This window comes from Crinia signifera, chromosome 1 (genome assembly GCF_055691185.1).
Source record: "Crinia signifera chromosome 1, ASM5569118v1, whole genome shotgun sequence".
In the NCBI taxonomy this organism is placed as follows: domain Eukaryota; kingdom Metazoa; phylum Chordata; class Amphibia; order Anura; family Myobatrachidae; genus Crinia; species Crinia signifera.
The window spans coordinates 301,891,608-301,908,711 of record NC_139217.1 but is presented as its reverse complement, the minus strand read 5'-3'; the positions used below and the strand labels follow the sequence as shown (position 1 = coordinate 301,908,711).

General features: G+C 39.3%; 1 protein-coding gene across 1 annotated transcript in view; it reads right to left on the bottom strand.

The window, feature by feature from the left end:
* Positions 1–17,104, bottom strand: part of PIP5K1B (phosphatidylinositol-4-phosphate 5-kinase type 1 beta) — a 181,006-nt gene that overhangs the window by 125,351 nt on the left and 38,551 nt on the right. The window contains exon 2 of the mRNA XM_083186062.1: positions 1,542–1,621. The gene's annotated coding sequence lies outside the window, so the exon portion shown is untranslated. The remainder of the gene's footprint in view (positions 1–1,541; positions 1,622–17,104) is intronic.

Genomic DNA, 17,104 nt, shown 5'->3' with positions numbered 1-17,104 from the left:
ATTGAAGTGCAATGGTTTCAATTAAAGCACTGACAAGCGTCCTATTAGTGAGTAATGAGTAAAGGAGTAGATTCTATTGGGTTCAGGTGTTAATGGTTGTAGTCATTAGGCGTACGTTCGCCTAGCGCATGAACGAGTGGTGTCCGCAAAGCAATAGTACACTTGTGGACACCGCACATTTCTGCCCTTTTTGATCGCGTGCATTCGTAGTGGTTTCCGAATGTACACCCCCCAACATAAGTGTACTCCCCCGTGTCCGCCCATGTTTCCGCCCCGTTTTGCCCACTTTGAAACTACGCCCATGTGTCATTCCGCATGACGCCCATAATACGCCCCTATTTCCCGACTGATAGCGGTGAACAGTTTTGGACGGGATTTGCCCGAACTGGTACCGAGTCAAGGCGTGGCACATGCGCGTAGCGTTCTCCACGCATGCGCAGACGCCATAAAGACGCGATCCGTAAGTACGCGGTAAAGTCCGCGTCAATCAGAATAAGGGCCACGGTGCGGATGAAAGGAGTATTATAGCCATTATTTCGTTATTATGAAATACAAACTGTAAATTGCCCAAGGGACTTAGGTAGGGTGGGTGCGGGTGGGGGGGTTGGGGGGGTGGTTGCAAGCAGATGCTAATCGATATTCCCAGATACAAAGTAAATAAAAAGTGATAATTTGTGATTAATTTTTAGAAGAAAGTGTATGTAAAAATGTGATTGAATATTATACCTATGGAAATGTTTATAAATTGTCTTTTTTATTGTAGAATGTCATGTATGCAAATTTTAATGGGAAAAAAAAAAAAAAAAATTTCAATAAAGAAATACTGAATTAAAAAAAAAAAGAATATCAACCTTACTAAACGTTGGCAGGGACCATCTATCCGAAATAGCTAGGTAGATAGATACGAGTGTATGTGCAATGTACATACGAGTAATAAGTATAGTCTCTCACCGAAGGATGTTTAATACGCCATATATCGAAGAGATCCTATTCTACCAGTAGTGATCTAAGGTTCTTATTAGGCTCCTCCTGGGGGATATGAGGCGATAAAACTGGCTGTTTTAGTTCTATCTACAGCTGGGTCTAAAACTAAATTAAAATCTCCCAACAACAACAAAGCCCCCCTGACATGTTTTTGAGTCATTTCCAAGAGTTTACGACAAAAAGCTAACTGTTTGGAGTTTGGTGCATAACAGGCGACCAGGGTGACCTCTTCATACAAACAAATTGAATAATGGAGAATCTTTTAAGTTCCCGGTGTTTAGCTTGATTCGAAAAGGAAAAAACCAAAGGGGATTTAATCATTTTACAATGAGGCCAGCGCCTGCTGTAATGCTACACTAATGCTCCTTTTGGCTGCAAATCGTGCTGTAACACCATTGGAAATGACATACATTAGAAAAACTCAGGCTTATGAGAGATTGGATGTGCTTAATTTACAGAAAAAACTCTGCCAAAACAGCCGTCACGTTCCCGAAACCTGACTCTAATACCCACATGTGCAGCCTGCACAGACTATTTGTACCATGGAAAAGAGCTACCTTTTCTCAGTTGTAAGTCATCTGGAGCAAAGGTGAATGAGTGCACTGTTCATTTATGCAGCTACAGTACTCCCGAGACCCTAAAATAGAAAGAAAACAAAACGCAAATTACTAACTGCTTTCAGGAATTATACAAACAGAATACACAAGGCAAAATGGGGTCAAAGGTACAAATAATTAAAAATGTCTTAAATTCTGTGAAGACTGGCTTTCACACACATATTAATACCCACAACGATCAAAAGAGGTTGACCTGAAAACTTATTGTGAATGTTAACTCTATGAGTGATGAGTGAATTTGTCAAAATAGGTGTGAAAATTGGCAAGCATTTTTATTTATCATAATGACCTGTAATGTTTACCTTATATAGCAAATATAATCTTTTTTTACACAACATTTTTTATTTTAATTTATATAACAAATGTGGGTACTTATGAGTTATCTGGGCGCCCGATTTTTTGATTGTATGCCTTAAGTTAAGGCATACAATCAGATGCGATGCGATGCGATATCGCATCGCATCGCATCGCATGCGATGACCCGATTTTTCCATAGGAATCAATGTTAAAATTGACGGAGTCCATTTTAACATGGAATTCAATGGGAAAAAGGGGTCCTTTTCATACCCCTACTATCCAAGTGGGCATGGAGTTGGATATAAACCTGTGGCGAGCGTAGCGAGCCACCGAGCCCGAAGCGTGGCGAGCGAAGCGAGCCCCGCGAGGGGACGGTATTCTGTGTCCCCTCGCGGGGCTCGCTACGCTCGCCACGCTTCGGGCTCGGTGGCTCACTACGCTCGCCACAGGTTTTTATCCAACTCCATGCCCACTTGGATAGTAGGGGTATGAAAAGGACCCCTTTTTCCCATTGAATTCCATGTTAAAATGGACTCAGTCCATTTTAACATTGATTCCTATGGAAAAATCGGGTCATCGCATCGCATCGCATCCGATGGTCGCATGCGATGCGATGTGCCCGATCCGACCCGATTTAGAAATCGGGCGCCCAGATAACTCACAAGTACCCAAATGTGAGTGATGCTGGCATTTTTAGCAGATATTTTGCACATCTCTTACAGAGATGATGGCACTCAAAGGTTTAAATACATTGTTTCAAAACTCATAGGGCAGTATTCAATGCTCTGGATTCACCGTTTTTTTGGGGCGAATCGAGCTGTTTTCATGCTCTGCTGTGAATTTTTTCACTGAAAATCTGTGTCACCCTATTCAATGATCACTGTTCGCCAAAAGCGAACAGTGAATCCCGGCTAGTACATATACATGGAGCGAGACCAGCACAGCGCTCCTTCCACCTCCCCGCCTTCCCTGTATCCTGGGGTTGCAGCTTCTGTTGCCTGTGTCCCTAAACAGGATTCGCTGCACATAGTGAATAAAAACATTGAATACTGGCTATAATATTAAAGAGCAAGCTTCAATGGTATGCCCATTCAACAGTGTCTAGGTCGACATTCAATTACATCACTATTGGTCGACAGGTAGGTCAACATGGTCAAAAGGTCGACAAAAGCAAAATATGGAGATGAAAAAACATCGACATGAGTTTTCTAAGATTTCTTTCTCTATTGAAACAAGTCATGTTGAGGATGGCATTTGGGAAAGGGAATCTATGTGTGTATACATGGATTCCCTACATCTGCGTGGGTTAGAGTAATTGGTTTCTTTGTTTTTGAAACACCTAGGATGCCTACTGGAAAAAAACAAATCCATGTACACTCGAACAGGTGAGTATTGTTTTTTTGATTTTTTTACAGGGGATATGGATTCTATTGGACAAGTGTACGACTATGAGTATGTGAGTGAGTGAGTGTGTATGCTTTATTAAAGTTGTGCTTACTATGTTTGTTTTTTTGCAGGGGAACTACAGGTACCAGCGGGTTCCTTAATGCCCCGCATGCTGGTGGTTCAAGTACCAGAATGCGGTGAAGACTTACTGGGACTTGTAGTTCCACCTGTAAAAGATCATACTGATTCTAATTTTTTTAAATTTAAAGCTATGAACTTAACACCCCCAGGCCACAGGTTCCATGCATAGCCCCAAGCATAGTACTGCCTTTGGATGCCCTGGAGTAGAGGACCCTTTATTAGGGGTTCCCACTACACCAGGAAAACCCCAGTCAGGGCTGTCTAGTTGACAGGTGTGGGGCCGCTGGGATCAATATAAATGAGTCCCCTGGCTATGGCTGGTTTATAAATAAAGGTGACCCTTATGTCTTTTTCACCCATATTTTTGGAACCAGGACAGGACCAAGAGCCCGGTGCTGGTTATTTAAGTACCTACACATTATTTCCTGTGTATTTTCAGAATCAGGACAAGCTGAAAGAGTTTGTTCCTGGTTATGTTTAGGAGGGAGGACCCCACGCACGTATTTCTAACAATTTCTACACATTTACAAAGTGAGGTCTCTGGTAAACACCCTGCTGAAAAGCTATTTGAAAAGCACATTTTTTGCTCAGAGTTTGATTAATTCATGGGTTTTTTGCAGAAACTATCCTAGGTAAATTTCTGTGTTTCACTGATGTTTATGGAAAATCCACCCGAGATTGGCTGATGATGTATTTGGTTGTATACCCCTGTCTTGTAATTCTATTTAACACTCCTGTGTTTGGGCTAAAAATGTTCTGAGATTGCAAATACAGTACAACCATGAATCAAACTGCGTTGCACGGGACCTGGTGTGCTGATAAGGGATGTTTGGGTCACATGCAGCAATAATGTGTAAGGACACATCTGTATAAGCTTGGCCAATGTGTTGGTCTTGCCGGTTGACATCAACTATTTGATTCTACCTCTCTTACTGCTTTTGCCTACTCTCTTACTGCCTATTCTTGGAGCAGCAAAGTATAGTAGGCCAAAATACTGGTGCGAGTCCGGTGGCCATGCAGGATGCCAGAGGAACTTTGAGGGTTTTATAAAAGGGCAGTTATTTACAAGGCATGGTTTTAGATTGTAAATGACTGTCCTTTTACAAAAAAAAACCTCTAGAGTTCTGCAAGCATCCTGCACAGCCACCGGACTCGCAATGCATTACATCTGGCCCCATGTGATAGTCTATTTTAAGTTCCATGGAACCACTGCTATGTTACCTTTGTGTGATAAAGTTAGATCAATCATGGATTTGCGTCAAGCTGTGAGTTCTATTGTGTTTGATAAAAGAAAAAGAAAACATTCTAAAAAAAACCGCATTAATCTATTTTCAGCATGAAAAATGTGAAAAAAATTAATTACGTTTAGAAAAATATTAGTGCACAGGACCCCCCCCCCCCCCCGCCCCCAATCTCATAGAATACTGTTTACTTTGGAACTCAACTCTTCCATGCGTGACAGTGCATGTAGTGGAGGTAATAAATGGCTTGGACCCAGGCCCCTTTTGTGACTCTAATTATATATAATGTTTCTATTTTATTTTCTGTATGTTCATTGACTTCTTGAATGGAATGCTATTGCACGGTGAAAATGTCATGTATATTGACAATAATAATAATAATATAAATAAAGTAACCTGTGCATGATTAAAGAAATCCATAAAGCATAGCCTGTTGGTAACTGAGAAATAAAGTTGAGAATACTCTTGAAATCCTCCCATAGAGGTGAGGAGAAGCATTAGCCTTTTAGTATATAGGTTGTAAAATACCTTTAAAACATTATCCTCCATGACAGCTTTGAAGCCAGTATAGAAGAAACTTACTGCAATAACTAATCAAACTGTGCACATTGTATTCTGTTTATGATAATTCAGTGTCTTTCCAGTGAACAGCAATATATTTTGGCAGATATACAATTTAAGTTAGCGAAAACACCCTTGCCTTTTTTAAACAGGGCATGCATCTATGAAGGGAGAATAAGGTGAAAGACAATTTTGACCTATATAATTCAAGATACGAACAGAATAAATAAAAACAATAGCCCCAACACAATCCAACAAACACACAAACACACACACACACACACACACACATCATTCGAGTCAGTTCCATACTACATATCCTTAGCTACAACAGTCATTTACTTTACTCTTTCATATCAAGTGATAGATACTGCTTTAGGAACGTCAATTGAATCTAGTGTTAAGTCAACTGCAATGTAAATAACTACTTTAGAATTGAATACTAAATAAAAACAATGTTCACTGAGATCTTTTAAAGGCCATGTTCACATAAAATGATTTATTTTTTGGCATATAATGTAACATTAGGGTAAATTCTGTGACGCTAGCGTGTTTTGTGCATCATATTAAATGCCATAGATTCATGAAATGTGGCCTAAAGCAGACCTGATTGTTGGGCTCCTAATTTGTGGATCCCTGCGATCAGGTATACGCCGCCCCACCAGAGTGAAATACTGCCCCATGCAAACCTGTGAATTGCTTAATAGGGCATGAAAAAATTAGCTAGATCGGTGGATAGCTGTAAATCCATACTCAAATGATTTTTCCAGTGTGTGCAGTCTGTGCGTAGCCAAGGACTTACTCGGAGCCGGAGCTGATGTCACCTGCCATCCCCTAAAATGCCTGGGCATGCCTGCATTTTCAGTAACACTCCCAGAAAATGGCCGGTTACCACCCTCAAATGCCGTCTTCCTGTCAATCAACTTGAGTATAGCCAACGATAAAAAGGTAGAAGAATTTTATCGCAGGATGACCTGGCGCATGCATATTATGAGCCGCTCGCATGCGCAGTCTAGGTGTTTAAATGTGAACAAACATGATGAGGTATCAATTTGTTTTGTAGGTGAAAAGCACAGAACAATTGTAATAATTTTGCTCTGATCCTAGTCTGGGGTGTAACAAGGCACCAAAACAAATATAGGTATCTGAAGAACAATTACCCAATAACTACTTCACTAGATGCATCAATGCTCAAAGAAAATGTTTACTCCAGGGTAAAGGTCAGGCAAAGTGTGGTGACGTCTGAACTCCACCTGCTGTCATATATAGACACCACACCTAGAAATGTCAAGGTGTGTGCAGTTCTGTGTTCTTTAATAAGCTTTCAAATGCAGCGGTGCAGTTTGTCTGATCTGTTTTACCTTAACTTGGGGCAGGATAATCAAATTTAATGGTCCATATACACTGGGCAATTTTGCACAGCATGTATGCTGACTGATGATGGGGAAAATAGCTGAGCTGAAAAATCGCTCAGTGCGTACACTTCGCCTGTTTTACCAGGGATGGACAGCTTTCCATAGCAGATGAGCGGCGGAACCAGCGATGATGCGGTAAATAAATTTTAGCTGCTTTCAGCGCAAAATCCCCAGTGTGTATGGGCCTATAGAGGAATATAAATTGGAGAGGGATTTCAGTGATCAGGTCATTCATATTCTATTCTTTCTTCACCACATGGAACTGGTATAGGCATTTCTGCTGGAAAACAATTCCAACACATCTCTATACACCTGAAACTGTCCTATTCAATAATGAATAATGAGCAAATATACTCCTGCTTTTCTATAGTGAAAGCAGATTTTATTGTCTCACATACATACTGGTAACAGAGAAATTACAGTATTCCATCCAAAAGTTTTATTAGATTTTTTTTTTTTATTGTTAGATTAATTACTTTTAAAACATAATTCTCTCTATATACTGTAGCTTATCCTTCTATTGGTCACACTGGATACCACAACCACTAATACAACTACAGATACACAATAATTATCTCATTCATTATATTTGGTGACTTTGAGATCATCAGTGATATTTGTACTTAGGGGGTTATTCTATTTTACACGGAGGTCTGAGGTTTTTCTTTTGCGCAGGCGCATTTTTACGCATGTGCAGACGCAGGGTGCAAGCGGGCACGGCAAACTACATGTTCGCCATCCCACTCACACTTAGTAGTGTGGCTGGGAGTCATGGGGCGACGGCAGGGGGCACAGCGTTCCCAGCGTTTAGCAGATGTCAGCTGCCCGCCTGCTGCTCGCACAGGGCGCTGAAGAAATCATTTGATGGACACCAACCATCTAATGATTTCTGCCATGCTGCGAATGGATGATTATCCAAATCATCCATTCGCAGCCTGCATGGATTCGTGGCATGCAGGTAGGGGGAGGCCTTGTGAGTCAACCAGAGTAAGATCCTTATTGTCTATGTCTACTTAAGTAGTTGCATCTTCTGTAACCAGGCATGTCATGGTCTGTAATGAATAGGTAGAGAGTCCTTACTGATATTCAACAACAGTCTGAGTTCATATAAGTGCAGTACACCCCTAAAACAACTCTAAACACTGGTAAAACACATACTTTACAATAGAAGCACCATGGAAATGAAAGAATAACACTAGTTGTTGCTAGTAGATGAGAAAGGCTTTGACATCAAATGTACATCAAAAATAAGAAATAAAGTGCATACCATAGTGTAAAACACATTACAATAGCCCATAGGCCAATAATACTGATAATAATAAATAAAAAAAACGTGACAAGAATTCTGTGTATAATTTGAAGAGCACAGCCCCTCAGGCATTTACCTTAAGGCCCACACACTGGGCGATTTTGAGTGGAAAGCCACTCAAAACACCAAGTTTGAGCGGCTTTCAGCTCAAAGCCACCCAGTGTCTATGGCCGTGAAGCGTGATCTTGCATCATTGTCGGGAAAGCCGCTCATCTGCTGGTATTACCAGCAGATGAGCGGCTTTGTGGAAGGCTTTGCATAGCGCTGCGCTATGAAAATACGTCCGACCCCCCCCCCCCCGTCTGCGCACTGATGCTGCCGGGCAGGGGGAAAGCCACTCAGTGTGTATGCACTAAGTGGCTTTACAACCAGCGATGACAGCGGTCATCGCTATCCATACAAGCAGGGCATAATCGCCCAGTGTGTATGGACCTTAAGTTCACATTACTTGCACCCACACACGACTGCAGGACCTCTGTGGAATGCCCTCCTAAGCACAATTAAGAATCTCTGCTACTCTCCACACCTTCAAGCCTTCCCTGAAAACTCACCTCTTCAGGAAAGCTTAGCAAATTCCTGCACTGCAAACATAACCTTTATAAAATGGGCAAAACTATGTGCACTGCAGTTGCGGAAAATGTAACATGTGCAGAGAGTTAGATTTGGGTTGGGGGTGTTCAAACTGAAATCTAAATTTCACTGTAAGAATAAAGCAGCCAGTATTTCCCCTGCACAGAAACAAAATAAAACAACTGTCTCTGCGCATGTTACATCTGCCCCACCTGCAATGCACATGGTTTTGTCCATTTTGAGAACAAATTTGTCCGCGATAAGATCTCAATTAGGCCCTATATCCTTATTGTACAGTCGACAAATATCCTTACATATTTTCTATCTCTTCACTTTCCCATTCTGATGACAACCAGACAACATTGCTGTACACAGTCCATATCACACAGCCCAACAACAACCTTTGCAAACTGGTGGACCATTATGCAAAAGATAACAACTATCCTTGTGTATCAATGGCTATTTCCATATAGATTATAAAGGCTTTCCTAGCTTTATGATAGTCTGTTCGCACCCAATTTTGTTTTATCAATGTTGTTTTCAATTGTAAAGCTCAATGGAATATATACAGATGTATACACGTACGTCTAACCTCCTTTTGCATTTAATAGCCCTATATACAGTTTGTGACTGTGGCTGTATCTGTATACAAAAACACTGTTACATTCCATTTCTAATATAGATACACAGCCACAGCCACACAATATAGACATGTCACATACAATTTTAATTAGCAGAAGCAGCTTGTGCATCCTATTCAACCTGTTTTGCAATTAAAATGCTAATTAACAGATCGCAAAAAGATGCCCAACACTATGAAGTTACATGAAGCTTGGTATACATCGCTAACGATTGGTCGCTGATCTTTCTGCATGCAGGAAAGATCAGTGAACTCTACCAACGACCGGCGGGTACTCGTATTATCCGATATATCGTTCATACACACGGAACAATTTGAGCGATTGGTTATTTCAATCCGTCGGGAGTGCCCAGATCTTTTGCCAAATCTTTCTGTATGTATGCACCATTACTTTACACGGTAATATCAATAATCTAACATAATTATAAAAACAAGATAATATGCAAATGTTCTGAATCAGTCCTTAGATGATTTACATTAAAGTACAAAAAACAAACACATTTGGGATACTTCTATTTACTACAGCAAAACATTCTTGAGCAAACAATAATGGCACTGTTTCTTTGTCACACAAATAACTGCTGCAGTTTCTAAATCTCAGTTTTATCCAGCCTGACAGCATTATAAATGACTGCCTCATTTTCAAATAACAGATGTGATTAAATGTTTCAGTTATACTGTACATTTGGCACATCCTGTCCGCATAAAGGGAAATAGAAACTAAACAAAAAAAAAACCCAGCAAAAAAACAACGATACTCATATTTCAGTAAAAATAACAATGTGAAGGATGGGTAACATGTTAAGAAATGGGGAGATGCTATTACAAATAACCTCTTAAGAATCAGGAGTTTTAAAAAGAAAGTTTAAAACTAAATGACATGATTTCAGAAACTCATACACCCATAGAAAACTGGCCGTTTTTTAAGTTTTGGTCAGCGAATCAGCATTAAGCCTTTAAATATTGCCATCATTTGTAAAGAATAGAAGCCTTTGTCTAAACAATAGTTCTTTTGTATTGTAAAGGGGTTCTCTGCCACAATTTTGTAAAATGAAAGGGTATTGCACTTTTCCTTCAATTCCTAACATAATGATTTGCAATTCACAGCTATTAATTCTTCTGAGGCTTTACAGTTACAATAATCATACTTGCTTTATGCAGATGTAATTGTACACACTAAAATGCACTGTCTTGAGCATACATTCACACCATAATCAGATGGTCAAATTATTTCTCTTCCCTTTGGTCGCACGCGAGGGGATGTGTTTGTGTGGCAGTTAGGACCTACTTGACTGGTACTTTTTCTCTCTCTCCACTTTATCACTCTCCGGGGCTTCCCCACAAACATTTGAATAGACCATATTAATAGACCATATTAAAATGGTGACAACTCCTTGCAGTTTTGAACTAGAGAATTACATACAGTTTAAAAAAAAGATTTCTCAGTAGCAAGAAGTTTTGAATTAGGTTTGTATAAGCAGGTCTTTATTAAATATATTTGATTGTATTTATTGTATTTGCATTTGTATCGAATTGATTGGCTTGCTTTTGTTTTGTAAATGTTTACGTAGCTAACTATGACGTATTTTGGCGCTGGAGTCTGTTTGGTTTGATACTTCATTATCATGTGTGTTTAAGAACTTTTCTTTCTACGCAATTAGTATTGTAGGTAACAATGTTTCCATTTAACTTTCTTTAGTAAAAACACACTACTTTCAATCCAACCTTGTACATGAACTGGGAACAGTGCAGACCAGAATTATGATTAGAACAAGCTGTGGGTGGTGGAATTGTGTTAGGTTTTCTTAGAGTAGCATCAAATTGTGTTGCACAGCAGTTGATCAAAGGGCTAAAGTGCCGCTGGCTCTGATCAATAAACAATCACTATGCTGCCAAAGAGCACAGGACACACCACGTGTAGGTGATTTAAAGCAATATTTATTTAATTGGCAATGTGCTGCATATCTTAAAGATATATTGATGACTTTTTCCTAAATGCGCATATAACCTAGAAAATGAAATTGTTTGAATGTTTCTATACTTTTAGTACTTATTGTAGTATTACAATATTTAATGAGGGAAAAAAGCAACTTATGCAGACAATATTGAGAATACATGTGTAATCTGTGAAGCCATACTAAGTAATGGATAGATGGCATGCATTTATATAACCTCATGCAATGCTGTGCTCATGATAGATTCTCCTCTCTATCCACTACCGCTGGCCTTGCCTGTATAGCAGCCCAGCTCGGCAGCGCACTGGTGAGAGAGAACTACTGCAGCAGCATTTTTCCCTCTCTCGCTGCCCAATGTGCTACCTGGCTGCGCTGCTAAGTGAGCAGAGAAGTGGGGGCGATCATAGACCTGGGCCCCCACCTTGCCTCTCCATCCAGCCCTGCTCTAAATAAATTGTACCGGATCACCCCTCCTCTTGGTATCACTGCACACATATACAGCTGTTAAGCAGATCACCTGAAATTGGATGACTGGCCTGATGTATGTATGGGGTCGATTCTATTAGCTGCAATGAATTCGTAGTTGCGAATCATCGTAGCAGTAGGCACACTTTATGGCAGCCAGAATTTGCAGAAAAGTGCTCAATGCCCCATAGGGTAATAAGCAATTTTCATCAAATTCAGGCAAAAAACTGTCTGCGGAGGGGGCGATATTGCATGCCTTTGCTGGCATTGAAAACGCTCTGGCAACGGCACCTCACACACATCACATCACATTAAACAGGATTGGCCCCTATATATATATATATATATATATATATATATATATATATACATATATATATATATATATATATATATATATATATATATATATATATATATATGAAAATCCTGATGAAAAATTTGTTATAAATTTGAAACGTTGATCACTACCACAGTGTGAAGTGTTTATCTGAAGCCATGAATTTACCTAGTGATCTAAATTGTTTTTGTAATACACAACTCTTTCTATTGCCAACAATACACCATATATAATATAGTTTATTTGTATTTTATAAGGACCTGTAAATTAGTTGCTGCTGCAGTATGATAAGCATGACAGTAGGACAGCTGCTACAAGTGCAGACACTTTAAGAACTTCCCACAGCAGAATGTGTACTTTAATAACTAGTAATAACTACTACAAAAGCTAATAATATAGATAGCAAACTATAATTAGGAGTTTCATAAAAGAAAAAAGGGCTTTAAGAAGCTAATGAGAGTCTTTCAATAAATTCTGCATATTTGGCATTTAAGTGAAAGGCAGCTGGTGAAACATCAGTCTCCATGAAAACACGAGCCTCCCAACTCAGTACTAGTCTACGTGAGCTATAATCTGCCTATGAAATCATACTTGGTGCTATCAGAACTGCATATTAAATATCAAATTGCTATACACAATTATGAGGGGACATCCTGCATCTCGAAATATGTCAGTTACAATTGTACTAACACAAACATGCGAGTATTGAAATATAGGGTGAGATGTAATAGGATGAGAGATTCAGAAAGTGAGAGATTTGGTAAGAAATCTCCAGTTTTTTTAAAGTGGCAATCATTTACACTGCAAAATCAAACTGGTTTTGCCATGTAAATGATTGCCGCTTTAAAAAAACTGGAGATTTCTTACCAAATCTCTCACTTTCTGAATCTCTCATCCTATTACATCTCACCCTATAGTCTCACCAACATAAATATTGTGAAACACAAAGTGAACTAATTTCTAAATAGTTGTGAACAAAACATGCAAGCCATTTGATAAGAAAGGGCCACCAATAATACAGGCAGCAACAATGACTAGCATGACTGTAATAGGATGTAGGAAAAGGGGTGATTGTTGGAGTACATCTGGTAGGATCTACATTAACCAAGTCAGTTCAATTTGCTAAAGTTTCATGGGCAGAAAAACACAGATCCAGGACAGAGCTCTGCATGCATTAATAGTAAGTGAAAGGAAAAAGAGGAGAGCAGATCAACTGCATGAAAACGGCAGCACATGACAAAAGCAGCCAGAAGATAACTACCAAGAGCATAATAGTTGGGATGCACTACATCAATTGCTAGTTTCAACTGGCAATGTACTGGGTAATATGACCAGATAAATCATCCCTCACAATGTTCTGCTCTAATAGATGAGTCCCAGTGAAGTGCCAACCTAAACAACTCAGCCCTGCGTGCCTGTACCCAACAGTAAAAGGCTCCTGTTTCCACTATGTTGTAGGGAATACTATTGGACCATTTTTGTTTGTAGCTATTCCAATAGGAGATACAGCTAATGTAAAGTGATAACAATTAGCAATGAGTGATCATCTTCAACCAATATTGCAGCATTGCTTGTAGATGGAGAAAAGCATCTTTTAGGGTGGCTTTCCCGTATTCATAGAAAATGAGTGCATCTAAGGTCAGGTGATAAAGGCATCTACATTTTCAAAAACTGGGCAATACCAGGCCATTGCCACATAGGCAGCAGAGAGCACGGACATATTTAACACCTTATAATAAGTATGCACTGATTATGATGACTCGTAGCAAACCAGGCACACAAGTAGAGGCAGTACAATGTACACATTACATACATAATACACATATATTTTTACTATCTTCTTGTATGCAAAGTATTCTCAACTTACTTGCAAATCTGCATAAGGTGTATGAACAAAACACAAGGTCAGGTAAATATATCATACCTCCCGACCTTCCAGACTCAAAGGAGTACAAGCAAAGAAGGTCAACTAGTTTCTTTCATACTGCAAAGAGCAAAAAATACATGAAAGGTCTTACTAAAAGATTATGGGTACTTATTGGAAGCCATGGGTTGCGGCTGCTTTCATTGAAGGATTTAGATGGATTGTCTTAACTGTACAGTTAAAAACTGTCTTGTGTAAACTGAAAACCTTGAACAGAGTAACGTCACACACCCACTCTCTGCCACCAAGTGATGTCACACTGGTTAGGCAAGTTTTCAAGCTAAACTCTTTCACTGAGATTATGCTGCTTTTCTTTCTTTTCATGGGTTCGACTATATTAGCTCTTTAAAAATGTCAGACAGTATCGTTATGTAACTGGGTGTTACAGGGAGGCCTTTGAAGGCAAGTAGATACAAATCCCTAAACTAAAGTGCTGTCAATGTGGGTGGTAAATGGCAAGTGCGAATACCAATGAAGATGAAGATAATGATGGCGGACAACCCTCACTAGCAATCTGCTTATGATCAGCTTATTGCAGCTGATTACATAACTCCCATTATCTACTCCTTTCACTGGCTGACTATAAGATGGGAATCATCTTCAAGATTAGCATACTGAGTTTTAAAGCCCTACATGACCAAGGCCCAAAGTACCTGAAGCAGCTTCTGATTCCATGCTGTCTTACCCAATTACTGCGATCTGTAGATGAAGGACTTTTAGCAGTACCTAGAATCTCCCTTTTACATCTGGGGGTCGTGCTTTTAGCCATGTGGTTCCCACTCTATGGAACTCACTTCCCTGTACAGTTCGAGAGGCCCCCACTCTACAATCTTTTAAAAACAGACTCAAGACTTTCCTGTTTACTCAAGCCTTTTTGTAGGTCCCTTGAGTATCATTTATAAAACAGTTTTCTGTACTTAATTTTTCCTGTACTGTATTACATTAATTCTATCTGTTAAGCGCCTTGACTCCTTTTGGAGAAAGAGCGCTATATCAATAAAATTATTATTGTTACTATTATTATTGCAAATGCATCACTAATACTGGGCATATATTATGCTTTTATTTATGTATTTCAAAAATTCTGTGCACAAACAAAAAATAGTCATTTCTGTTGTATTGCAAAGATTTTATGTTTTATTGATGTCTAATATCAGATTTGCATATTTTCGAGTGTTTATTAAAGTTTGCCTGGCAAACATCAGCCATCAGGTCCTGACCATGCCCCCTTGTCATGTGCACAGTACAAAGCCCAGACCATTTTAGTCCATCCCTGCCAGCTATATATCCTACTATTTTCAACCTGAATGCATATTTTTCCATGCACATGAGATAGAGGTCATGCTGCATACTAAAGTTTAAATGATCTGTTAGCATTTTAGTATACAATGGTGGAAAGGATCCAATAAGAAACCATTGTTTTTTAAAAGCAGACTTCAGGCGATTGACAGAGTCTACAGATGAACAATGGACGTCCTTTAGTTGTTGTTGCGAAGTGTATGCAGTGCAGCATACAACTTGCGGCATATTGTTATGTATACACTAGGCCAGTGGTAGCCAACTCCAGTCCTCGAGAGCTACCAACAGTTCACAATTTCCAGACAACCTAGCTGCTGCACAGCTGCACTCATTACTCATTAACACATTTTAAAAGATCCACAGGTGGAGCTAAGTACTTCACTTGCGATTCTGTGTGGAGATCTGGAAAACATTTAACTGTTGTAGCTCTGGAGGACTGGAGTTGGCTACCCCAGCATCAAGCTACAGCAGGACACATACGTTCCTACTTATCCTATTGTTTTCGTTCGTCCACCCACCTCCTTTTAGTATGTTAACTCTTATGAGTAGGGCCCTCCTTCCTCACGTACTCACCCTACCTCTTTACCTCACCTGTCCTCCTGTCCTGTTCTTCCCTTCCTCTACTTCATCTTCAGTCTCCTCGACAATTTCGACACCTACATCAGAACTGATGCTGATTTTAGTTCTACCAGCTATACCCCTATTTATGCTGTATTTTATCAACACACCCTGTACGTTACCTTGTAATTTGATTTTTGTTTGCTATGTATGGCGCTGCGGACACTTTGTGGCGCCTTATAAATAAACGTACTACTATATTATTATGGGATCCTTTCCCCTACTTTATTCTAAACAGCACATTTAAACTGTATGACCTTTTTCTTATGTGCATAGAAAATACATTACTACATTTCCCCTTTCCCCATACTGTATGTGTGAATGAGTCCATGTCTAAATCATTTTGTTTTCCTAAAACATTAATACAAATCTGTTCAGTATTTATAAGTAAATGAGGCAGCTGTTTAATTAATTTATTTTTAGAAATTAATTGTGTCAAATTGTGCTGTTTAATTATCCCAAGTGGTCTAGTGCATGAAGTTATCTTACATTAGAATAAGTACTGGAGGCAGAATGCCATTTATAGAAGCCATGGCTTCCTGTTACATAGAAAACAGCCAGCTGCGAAGAAATCTGCACAATTATGTGAACTGTAATTCATTTTCTTTTTAAGTTTGTATTTGTATCAGCAGCTAAACATAACAGGTCATATGTTCTGGTAAACACGTATAAAAGACGGAATGGGGAGAAGCGGCATGCATTATAGGAATGCTTTATTTAACTCACAGCAGCATCCCAAAGGTTGGTATTAAGGTAGGGTTACACTGGTATCGGTTATTAGATCAACAGTATCTAGGTAAAAAAAACAGTCAATAGGTGGACCACTATTGGCCAACAGGCAATAGCTTGACACATAAAAGAGGTCAACATGCTTTAATTATATGTGGACAAAATGTTGACACAAGCAAAATGGTGACATGGGAAAAGGATGACACAAGTTTTTCATGCTTTTTTGAGTCTATGTTGACATGGACACCGTAAAAAAGTAACGGGCACACTATTATATATTTTATACACTATTATACTCTCTCTCTAGGTCCACTGGGATGGTGAAGTATGATCAAGTCAATTTAAAAAATAAATCATGAAAAACTCATGTTGACATTTTTTCCATGTTGACCATTTACAACATGCAACAACCTTTGCTTATGTTGACATTGTGTCCATTTCGACCTAAGACACCAAGAAAGACAGCTTGATATTGAGCGCTGACTGAATTATTCTGCACTGCAGCTGTACCAAAAAGGGGAATTACCTGAACCCCTTTAGAATATGTACCAAAGGAAAACAATATATATGGAACAGCGCTGTGCTGAATAAAGATACAATTTATTAAAAATTA